Source organism: Lathyrus oleraceus, chromosome 5 (assembly GCF_024323335.1).
Source record: "Lathyrus oleraceus cultivar Zhongwan6 chromosome 5, CAAS_Psat_ZW6_1.0, whole genome shotgun sequence".
In the NCBI taxonomy this organism is placed as follows: domain Eukaryota; kingdom Viridiplantae; phylum Streptophyta; class Magnoliopsida; order Fabales; family Fabaceae; genus Lathyrus; species Lathyrus oleraceus.
In genome coordinates, this window is record NC_066583.1 from 162,943,882 (window position 1) to 162,956,038 (window position 12,157).

Consider the following 12,157-nt stretch of genomic DNA (forward strand, 5'->3'; position numbering starts at 1 on the left):
ATAGGTTAGGATGACTGACTCATCAACCCATAATATTCTCAAGAGAAACTCGTCTGAGTGTAGTATCGAATAACAACTGTTATCAAGTCTACACCTGAACAGTCTCCTCACCGCGTCCTAAATAGGCCAAGTTGAGTTAAATGTTCTACGGTCCTCAACTTCTCGGACCCCAAATCAGAAAAAGTAATGCCTAACCACAAATGACTTGTGTGACATTCATAACTCCAAAAGGGTCTCCACTGAGTAGATGGGTATCAAGCCAACTTATTAAGGACTACTCCACACAAGTCAAACAGGACTATACCATCCTCCTATCTTAGTTGCACTCAAGTTTGGATTAAAACTTATCTCACCACTCAGAGATCACCAAGCACAACAAGCAGATTATATCATACAAACAAGTATACAAACATCAAATATACAAATATATACACATAAAAAAGTAGGCTAAACCCACTGAGGACTAGTCCCCAACAGAGTCTCCATTTAATTTCTATAGCGGTAAATTCATGACCATTAAGCTATGGATAAACTTAACGTTAATAAAACCAGAGCCACCACCGCACTTTTATTGTTTCCAAAGGAAAAGGGAAAAGTACGAACAAAACCCAAAGGTAAGAAGTTTTCAAATCAAAACTAATAAAATTCCAGAGATTACAAGTAAGGGGGTTGGTTACACAGAGGGAAGGTGTCAGCACCCAAAGTGTCCTAGGTACTCCTAGGGAGCCCTTTTTTATGTGTGTATGTGTTTTTGTATAAAAGATGTTTGAAACAAATAGAGTGTAGAGATGAGAAAAGAATTCATTAGTTATATTTTTGTGTTTGACAAGACCTTCGGTCTCGTGCCTACGTATCAACATAAAAATGAGGGATCAAAACCTCGTAGTTCGTGGTATCAATTTCAAAATGTATGGATTGCTTTTAATCAAAAATTAAGTTTAAAAGAGGCACAAAAGGCCCAAAAGTTTGAATGGGTGTTAGTTCTTTTTGTCTTTTGAAATTTTAAGTCAATATGGTTAAATTCATTTACAAGTTTGATTTAAGAAAAGAGTTAAAAGTGCAATGGCATAAGGCCAAAGTTTCTAATTTGAAATAAGATCTAAGTTTGAAATCAAAAGCGAAGAAGATTTAAAAAAAGCGGGGGAGAGATTTTGAAATTTAAGAAATGGGAGGACATGAAGAGGCTAATCCTAAGTATAAAATTAAAAGTTTAAGAGTTGAAAAGATCTGACCAATTGGATGCAATCCAATAGAGAAGAATGTCATATAGAAAACCCACTTCCCCTTTGGACTTTGAATCAAGCAATAACCAACAAGCAATTAGCAATATCAAGCATCATGAAGATCAAGGCATCAAATAAAGATAGCCACATCCAAGCAAGCAAATCCCATAGCTAGAAGTCTCTTTTGCCTTCTTATGCACCAGATGTAATACTCCTTGATTAACTCAGAATAAGAAATTAGACATAGGTTAAAAGTGACAGTTGCATCAAGACCATGTAGCACATAAAAGCAAATGAATCCTAAGACTTGCATCAGATGAAGGCTCAAATCACAATAAGTTGGTCTCAGAAATGTTGGCATTGACCAAGTCCTTTTGCATATGGAATGTTGCCTAATGCTAAGTCCAAAAGTTCAGATCAAACCCAATAGTCCACACAAACATTTTTTAGGGTTTTTGTTGTTTATTAATTATTTTAAGGTCCTAAGAACATAAACACAAACAAAATACACAAGCATATATATACAATCACAATATATGGCTCAAATGAGCAAAGTGAAAATGGCATAAACATAAACAAGTTAAATGATATGTGAAATGACAAATGAAATGGTAAATGAATTGAATTAAATTGCATAAAGTAAATGACTTGAAAAATAAAAGCAATATTAATACAAGTTAGTCAAATGTTAGTTGGTTAGATGTTAGTGATGTTTTGCCTTTTAATTTATTAAGTGATTCTTTGGAGAACACTCAACCCTCTATACACAAGCATGGATCCTTGAACCAAGGCATCTTCCAAAGGAAGGAAAAAAGGCCAAGTTTCCACATAATACCATGAAAAGGGGGAGACTTACAATCTCACTTACTAGAATGTTATGCCTTTAGGGTCAAATTTAGCTCTATGTTAAGCAATCGTAATTGGACTTAGGTAGAAGTCACAACTATCTGAGGTCGGATAATAAAAATTTAGGTGTTAATGCATGTTTGAGATTTGGTATGATGAACCAAACTCCTAAAACATACCACACACTAAAAGAAAAGATCAAATGGATGAGCCTATCTCATCCATACTTGTATTGGTTCATCTAACATAAGGTTATTGATGAGCCAATTAGCCTTAGGATGTTGAGATTTCATTGGTCAATAAAAGGGACGGGGAAGAATGAGATTGAAGATGAAGAGGGAGGGGGGATGAAAGAAACACAAATTGGTCATGGGAGAAATTTTATCAAATTAAAATCATTCATTCATTTTGGGAGATGAAATGTACATTTCATCAATCCCCTAAATCCAATGATTTTAACTTAACAAAAGTCAAATCAACTTTGACCAAGGCCCAAACACATATTCAAACATCACAAGTCAATAAAAATGGCTCAACATAATTTCTATATAATTAATGAATTAAAAATCAAATTAAAAATGCATTTAAATTCAATTTAATTTGGTCAAAACCTAAAACCTCTTCAAAACACCAAATAAATGGCCAAGAGATTTATCCTAGGTCAAATAAGGTCAAAGGACCTTAGACAAAAAATTTCATAATTTTTGAAAAGTTAGAAGTATTTTTAAACAATTAAAATTATGCACAAAAACAATTAATTCATGAAAAATATCAAAATTAATCCAAAAAATAATTTTAATTTAGAAAATGAAAGAGGAAAATATTTAAAGAATTTTGGTGAAAGTCCCATATTTTTTGGATTAAAAATGAAATTAATATGAATTAATTAAAATAAATGGATTAAACATAAAAATCAGAAAATAAAAAAAAAAACAAGAGCCATCAGATCTCCCTCATTAATTGAGGTGGCAGATCTGATGGTCAAGCGCACGCGTTCCACAATGGTCCTTAGTCAATGCGCTGCAAACTTGGTAATCATAATGGACGCTTGAGATTAAAACAAATTAGATGGATCCTATGGCTGAGAGGTGTGACAACATACCACCGGAGCTAGGGCTTCGGTCTTCTTCTCCGGTGGACCTCACCGGACTGGTCCATCGTCAACCATCACCAAAATGAAAAACAAGGACATAGATTCGGAAAAAAAGGCTCAGGAGCTCGAATATGGCCTCAATTTTCTCAAATTCTAAGTATATGAAAAGATAGAGGGATTTGAATTTTAAGGACCATGAACTGAGTTGCTTCGATTTGACCTCAAAGCTACATTGGTAGGACTTCAGACAACCAAAAATCACAAAGAATGGTGAAGAATTGAGAGAGAATCGAAGAGATGAAGTTTCTGAAAAATCATCTCCGAGTTGATTCAATATCACTTGATCTGGATTTGCTTGCTTTCTATTCCTCTTACTTTCAGAAACCAATTGAGATGAAAAGGGAAGTGAATTTCTGGAGTTTGAACTTCCAAACAGAAGATGGAGTTCAAGCTTGATTTCAAGAGAAACCTTCAGAAATTCTATGGTAGTGAAGGTTTGGATAAATCTAGCAAAGCTTTGGCATGAGGTTGATGTTGATTCTAAAGCCTTGAGCTTGTTTAAATAGGCAATGAATTTGATTTTTGCACCACTTGAAATTTGGTCAAATTTAGAAACCTCCTTGCATGGGTGCATGGGCAATGATTTGGGCCTAAGGACTGATGTAATCCAACTCCAATTCGTCTGCAAAGTGTACTGAAATCATCATGTGGAAGCATGCAAAGAAGAATGACAATTTGAATCCAAATCTTGCCAAAATACTTCCCATAATGGAGCCAAGCGCAAGTCTCTCAATTTTGGTCCAAATGAGATGATCTCGGACTTTTTGGAAAGGTGAGATCAAGGGAAACAATGTTCATGTTAAACACTTTTCCATTTGAAGCTTGGATCATGATTAAATTTGAGGTGTAAGTTTGGGAAATCAAACATATTTGAAACTTTTCTAAGTCCCAAGTCAAATGTTCACTTCTTCCACCTTGAATAACTTTTTCTATGGACTTCAAATAAGAAATGTTTCTTCATAAAAGTTGTATCTATTTCAAACCTATTAAACTTTGTCACAAATTTGACCTCATTTGGATTTGTCATAAAGGAGATATTCATTTTAGGAGTTAATGAAAATTACTTGTTCAATGGCATTGGTCCAAAGTGACCTATAATGTTTCCTCTTGACACATGCATTTGCAAGTTGAATTTGAGATTCCTACAAACATAAAGGTTTAAGTAGAAATACTTAATTTGATCATGGAATTTGAATGGATGTCATGTCATAAAAATTGAGCAAGTTATGGCCTTGGAAAGTTGACCTCCAAACTAGGGTCCAGACAATATGACCTATAATCTTTCACCATAAGAAATGGCTTTCCAAGCAAAACTAGATTTTGACCTCAACATGAAAGTTGTTTGGAATGTCATTTTAAGTAACATTTCTATTTAAATAATTTTCATATGACAAAAATTGTAGGAGATAGGGTATAGAGAACCCCAGTTTTGACCAGTTGACTTTCCTTGGTCAACCACCATGAACCAACTTGCTAACTTGACATTATCTTGACTTTTGGGACTCATGGAGGATCATATATATGTATGATGATGTAATATGAAGTATCACTTGAAATATTTGATCAATTGTTAAATAAACTTGTTGAAGAAGTCACACAAGATACCCAGATGAATTAGGGTTTCCAAGGCAAACAAACTCCAAACTCTTGATGATTTCTTGATCAAAATGACATGTGAAGAACATAGGGATACATATATGATGATTAGAACCAATGTTAACTATTTCTTGATTTAACTCCTTGCATTGAGGGTCTCAAACCCTAGATATAAGCTTGATAGAGCATGGGTGAACACACACACTAACTACAAAAGTAACAAACTATACATTGACATATTTTTGTTATTTTGGTTAGTAAATAATGAAACACAAAGTATGATACAATAAAAAATGTGCTTGGTGATCTCTCCCAATGCAAACCCAATGAATGAGGGGTGAGGAGGATGCCAATGTGTGATCCCAATGCTAATGCATATGATGAGATATCATGAGGGACCTTAGGGTCAAAATTTGAGGTCTTACACACATGTTACAAACAACCAATTTCACACAAAAAACATTATGTACCCTAATGTACCATTAGTCTCCTTCAATCACTCAATATTTAAGGATAAAAGTCTTCAATAATGGAATAGACAAAGGATGAAGATGATGAACAATGCCAAAATATCTCATAAACCAATCTAAAAGTACAAGGTGTTAGTCAAGGGATTAGATGAATGTGAATGAAGAACACACACAAGGTTCTCTCAAATTTTTGGGTAAATAGGTCTTGGTTTTCAATTGTTATCATGAGCTTGATCAATCATTATGAACACACAAGATTAATCAACCCACTCTCTCTAATTCACAAGAAATAACAACAAATTACACAAGAATAAAATGCAACAAAAAGAACGTGATTTTGACATTAATTACACTCAGGAATTTGTTATAGAGAATAAGAGAAATATTCATGACGCCGAGTATAGACACACTAAGAAGGGAATAAGAGATTACATATTTTTCTTTATGGGTTTCACCCATACAGTTCACTCACTCTTTACTTTCATAAAAGAAACAATTATTTAAATTAAGGATAGAAAATGGGTCTTATGAAGCTTTGATACGAATTAAGAAGAAATCATGATTCAAATCAATTTGGGAAAAACCCAAATATGGCTGCAAAAGGACAATTGATTCGAATCAATTTTGACACTTGATCCGGATCACATTAGGCTGTGATTCGAATCATGTTTATTTTGTGATCCATATCAAATGGTCCAGAGGCAATCACCAATTTCTCACATCTTACTATCCAAATCATGTTTTACACTTAATTTGAATCAAGCAACTGAAAATCCAAATTTAAGAGTTCTAACATGTGATTCAAGCAACGCCTGTTGAAACGATAAAGTAGTAACTTGCTAGGATACAAAAAAGAAATAATATCATGGATCAAAACAAACTCTTATTCAATTGAGAAAAGAGGGTTCTTAGTGGTACATATTACAATAGCCGAAGAGATTACAATACAAATGAAATATTAACATCGTACAAGCACACAAATAATAAATAAGAGGCAAATTACAAATACACAAACATAATAAGATAATTATATTCAAATTGACAAAAATAACAAAACACAAAAGCGATACCAAATGATATCGTGACTGCACTTTCAGTCTCCCCATTTTTTATGTTTGGAGAATTTGATATATTATTGTTGATCATTTATTCAAAGCGTTATCTGGAGTCATAATACCATATTATCCTTGGAACTCTTTTTTTCTTCTTATTATTCTTCTTCTTTCGCCTCCTCACCCATAATGCTTCCCATGAGATGATCGACCCAGATGGTCGGGCTTCTTCCCCTAGTTGTTACGGTGGTGATGCTGGAACTTTTGTAGGAGTGGTGCTTATTGTCTTCTTGCTTGGAGAACTCATTGTGCTTAAGAAGAAAAATGTTGAAATGGAAAGATGAGACAAATGGTTCTAACTGTCTGCTTTTATAGTAGAGGTTGAATGTCTTGAACATTGTAATGATAAGGCGAAACATCTGAGCTTTTAATATTTTCATTAATGACTTATAATGGTTAATATTCCTGAATGACGTGTGACATCTTGAGAAACACAAAAAAATAGTTTAACCATTTTAGTTATTTCTTAATATTGGGAAGTGTAAAGGATGCTCATAATTTGTCTTTACTATAATTAATCCTTCCCATACATTTATTTACATAATTAAATATTTTATCTTCTTGTATGCTAACATGTCTAAACTCATTTTTTGTTGATGACAAAAGGGATAAAAATCATGGAATTATTTAAGGAGGTTAAAAGTATTTCTTAGTGATTTCAATTAATTATTGTAATACCCCAAAATTTACCCTTCATTTTTCCTGGAAGCATACGCTTTACACCTCATGCATGCATTCATTTTTTTTTGAAAAAAAAAAGAAAAAAGAAAAGAAAAAAAAAAAAAAAAAAAAAAAAAGAAAGAAAAAAAAAAAAAAAAGAAAGAAAAAAAAAAGAAAAAAGAAAAAAGAAAAAATAAATAAAAGAAAAAAATCTTGGACTTGGACCTCTCTCATTTGAGCCCACAGGTCCACAAAAATCAGGTTATAAATTCAGAGTTTCAGTGAAACAAAACTTCATTCTGTTCCTATTACCCTGGCTGGAAAAAGATAGTGAGAGAAGAGCTAACAGAGTTCAGAGCAGCCTCCAAACCCTGAAGGGAACTCAACTGCACAGAATCACCTCTGCCTCACATAAACCCTAAAGATTGTTTTGTGAACCTCACGGGTGCAACTCAATTTCAATCAAGCTCTCCAATCAGGTTTGCCCTATATCCATCATCTTTAAGCCTTTAATTTGAATGCTCTAAATGTATGAGGTATTATGGGTGAATTTGATACCCTTTTGATGCATGTGTTCGACAAGAGGTTTAGGCCTCCTACCCTTAGTTGCTTTTTGTGAGCTTTTTGTGAATTGAAAGGGCATGATTCATTTGGTTACATTTTGATTTGGGGGCAACTCTTGGTTACCCTATTTTGTTTCTCTAACCTGTTTGTTGAGTTTTGTTTTGTGAGGGCTCATATGACTCTTGCAGAGATGGTTTGCCTGGTGTTCCACTTTATTTGTGGGATACCGCCTGGAGGTTTCATTCCGATTACCTGTACTGACTCACTTTCTTTGATGGTGTTTAGCTTGGAAGGATCCCTGGGTTTCCCATTCCTCTAATTGCTGTTACTTCGGATCTTTATCCGCGTGGTACTTTTACATTTTTCCCGCATTTTACTGCTTTCCTAGTTGGAAGACCTCGATAGGAGGCAATGTTTTTGTGTGTTTTTTTTTACAGGTTCCTTCGTCAAGGACTGCCTTTTTGCATGAGCATCCCAAACCCTAACCCTTCATTGATTTTTCTTCTCCTAAACACACGTTTACTCCTTCTACTATAGGTGAGTAAGTCTCCAAAGGTCGAGCATCCGGTAGATTACGTAGTAACGTCGTTCATCGAAAACCCAATCCATAACCCCGTAGTTAGCCGAACTACGGCTTGATCTGATTCTCATTCCAAATGAGATACGTAGGCATAAGACGCGATGTCTTAGCGAGCACACATCCCCCAAACCCATAGGTCAGTCGAGCTACGAAGACTCTGATTCTCATATTCAGATGAGATACGTATGCAGTGGATGCGACATCCGCGCGAGTCATTTTCATTTAACCCCCTTTTTTAGTAAACAGCACAAGATAAACTCACACTCTTTAGACAAGAACTACAAAAGTGGATCCCGTAGAGTACTATGGATGCGTAGGGGTGCTAATACCTTCCCTTTGCATAATCGACTCCCGAACCCAAGATTTGGTTGCGAGACCTTGTCTTTTCCTTTCCTCTTTTCAGGTTTACTTCGAGCGTTTCCTTTCCCTCCTTTGGGATAAATAACGCACGGTGGCGACTCTTCTGTCATTTTCTTTCGCCGGTTGTTTTTTCGCACACTGTATTTTTCAAGTTACGACAGCTGGCGACTCTGCTGGGGACCCGGTTTCCCTAAGCGAGTCCCTCCTAGCTTTTGTAGTTTATTTGTTTATTGGGTGTTCATGCTTTTGTACAATTATTTATTTACCTGCTTTACCTTATTGCATTGTGTACATATCATTGCTGTATCTGTTGGCTGGCTATGGCTGCTTGGTGATCTTTGTGAGATGAGTTCTATACCCGAACTCGAGTGCACTTAGGATAGGAGAATGGCATAGTCTTGTCGACTTGTGTGGAGTTATTCCTTAGCAAGTTGACTTGCAAGCCCATTCACTTGGTGGAGGTCATGTTGAGATCAATAATGTAACACAAGTAAGTTGTGGTTAGACATTACTTTTTCCAATATAGACCTTAGAAGCCGAGGACCTTAGTTTACCAAACCCATCTTGGCTTATTCGTAGGACGTAGTGCGAAAGTCGTTCAAGTGTAAGATTTGATACGATTGTTACACGATACTACACTCATAAGTGTCTATCTTGAGAATATTTTGGGAATACGAGTAGTCGTTCCTCCGATAATATCCGAAAGATGGGATTATGACTATGGGAACCTTTTGTAGAACATGTTTGGCAGGTTTAAACCTTAGTACACTCCTTTTGGGTGGTTCTTAACCTAAACTCCATGCTCGTGACTTGCAACAAACCCTTGATTCATGGTTGATCCGATCAGGTATCCTTAATATCAATGAAACTTGGGTGTTGATAAGGTGTAAACCATAATCCACCAAAATGGGTGGTTGATATTAAGGATAACATGATCCATCCCATGACCTTTGTTTGGTGTGCTCTTAATTTCTCTCCAGACAGTGCAACCTGACAGATGTTCAAGCAGATACAACGATCCTTATTCCCATGCCACTGCACTGCATTCACATCATTTTGCATCACATCATTTTTCATTCACAATCATTCACACATGTTTATCCATTTCTGTGGGGTTTATATCTTCTACTTGATTCTAGTCGGAATTTTCTTGGTTCTCATCAACGGCTTAGTCTTTTTTTTTACATCGTTTATCTATTGAGAGACTGGAATCAAGGGGGTAGAATACCTTTGGAATTGATAAACATGTCATTGCATTTACATATTCATTAGCATGTCTTGCATAACAGGTACCGCCACAGTGTTCTCAGTTTGTTTGGTGTTCAATCAGCAGGATAGCTGACCCAGGCATTCACCGGTACGGTACCCGTAGAAACCAACAGAGAGTAATGGAAAGCCTACAGGCAGAGTTCGCCGAGATGAAAATCCGCATGAATCAATTCATGGATGTGGTTCAAGGGGTGGCTCAGGGACAGCAAGAGCTCAGGCAGATGATACAGAGGAATCCCCCTGCTCAACCAGAGACGGTGACTGATCCTCCAGCTGGAGAGGCTAATGGACCCAATGGATCGGGGCCTATCCCAATCCTACATGTCACCTCCGGTCAACAGCCCGTTCATGATGATCAGGACGATCAGTTCCCCCTGCTGCAGGAAGACTTTGGTATGGGTCATGGTGTGGACCCCATGTTTAGAAGATTGGAAGAGAGGTTGAAAGCAGTGGAAGGACAGAATCCTCTGGGAGTAAATGTTGCTGACTTGGGGCTGGTCCCAGGTGTGAGAGTGCCACCGAAATTCAAGGTCCCGATATTTGACAAATACAATGGCAACTCTTGCCCGAAGACCCATGTGCAAGCATATTTCCGTAAAATGGTTGCATACTCCGATGACGAAAAGTTGCTTATGTACTTTTTCCAGGACAGCCTAGCTGGGGCATCCCTGGAATGGTATATGAGGCTGGACAGAACCCACATCCGTTGTTAGAGGGATTTGGCTGAGGCTTTCGTGAAGCAGTATCAGTATAATACAGACATGGCTCCGGACAGAACTCAACTTCAAAATCTGTCTCTTAAAAGCAATGAGTGCTTCAGAGAATACGCTCAACGCTGGAGAGAAACAGCTTCCCGTGTTCAACCTCCTATGTTGGAGAAGGAAATGGCTAACATGTTCATGAACACTCTGCCAGGACCTTATTTGGAGCGCCTGGTGGGTTGCAATGCCTCCAATTTTGGTGATGTAGTCTCTACTGGAGAGAGGGTGGAGAATTATCTGAGGACATACAAGACCCAGAGTGAAGGTGGATCCTCATAAGGGGTGAAGAAGTCGTTCATTCAGGGACAGAAGAGGAGAGAAGGGGATGCAAGTGCCATATCTTCTTATCAGAACAGGGATAACCGGAGGAATAACTTTCAGAACTATCATCAGCAACCGTATGTTGCGGCTGTGACCATTCCAGCTGCAACACCACTACAACAACAACAACCACAACGTCAACCAGCTCAGTACCAACCACAACAACCAGGTAACAGACCCGCCTATCAACCGAGGCCAAGGACGATGGACCGGCGTTTCGACACTCTTCCAATGTCGTACGTTCAGTTGCTTTCTAGTCTTCAACAACTACAACTTATGCAGTTGCGCACTCTGGCTCCTCCCGTTGGTAGGCTTCCGGTGGGTTATGACGCCAACGCTAGGTGTAGCTTCCACTCTGGGGCACCTGGCCACAATATTGAGAACTGCAAAGCTTTTAAGCACGTAGTTCAGGACCTCATTGATTCAAAGGCCATTAACTTTGCACCAGCTCCTAATGTCGTCAACAATCCCATGCCCCAGCATGGTGGAGCCAACGTTAACATGGTTGAAGGAGAAGTCAAATTAGTCTCTGCGGTCAACAATGCAGATGGGGATAGTGATTGCGACATCGATAACTGGGTGCGTCCGAGGATCCCGGGTGAAGTTCTCAACAATTGGTCTTCTGAGGAGATTGTCCAAGCCATTTGTCTGGAGGAGTAATTTTCTTTGTTTATTCATGCATATCCAAGTCTTACGTTCCGCCAGGGCGTAATGATTCATTGTAGGGCTCATCTATGTGACACTTGCATTTTTTATCATAAATAAAGGACGTCTTTTTGCATTCAAATATTTCGTTCCCTGTCTTTCTATTTTTGCAGTTTTTCAAAAAAAAATGGCAATGTTTTGTTTAGTTTCCACTTTTTTTCTTTTTTTTTCACACTCATAAGCACAGACCATCACTCATGCAGATGCACATCACCGGATCCTATTGATAACGGTTCTGCTATGGCTCGCTTCGACTTTGAAAATCCAATCTTTCAAGCTGAAGAAGAGGGTGATGAAGACTGTGAACTCCCTGAAGAACTTACCAGGTTATTAAAACAAGAGGAAAGGGTCATTCAACCGCATCAAGAGTCTGTTGAAGTGATTAATCTCAGCACCGAGGACGCCAAGAGAGAAATCAAGATAGGGGCTACTTTGGAAGACAATGTGAAGAAGGGGTTGATTGAATTGCTGCAAGAGTATGTTGACATCTTCGCTTGGTCTTATCAGGACATGCCAGGGCTTGGCACAGACATCGTG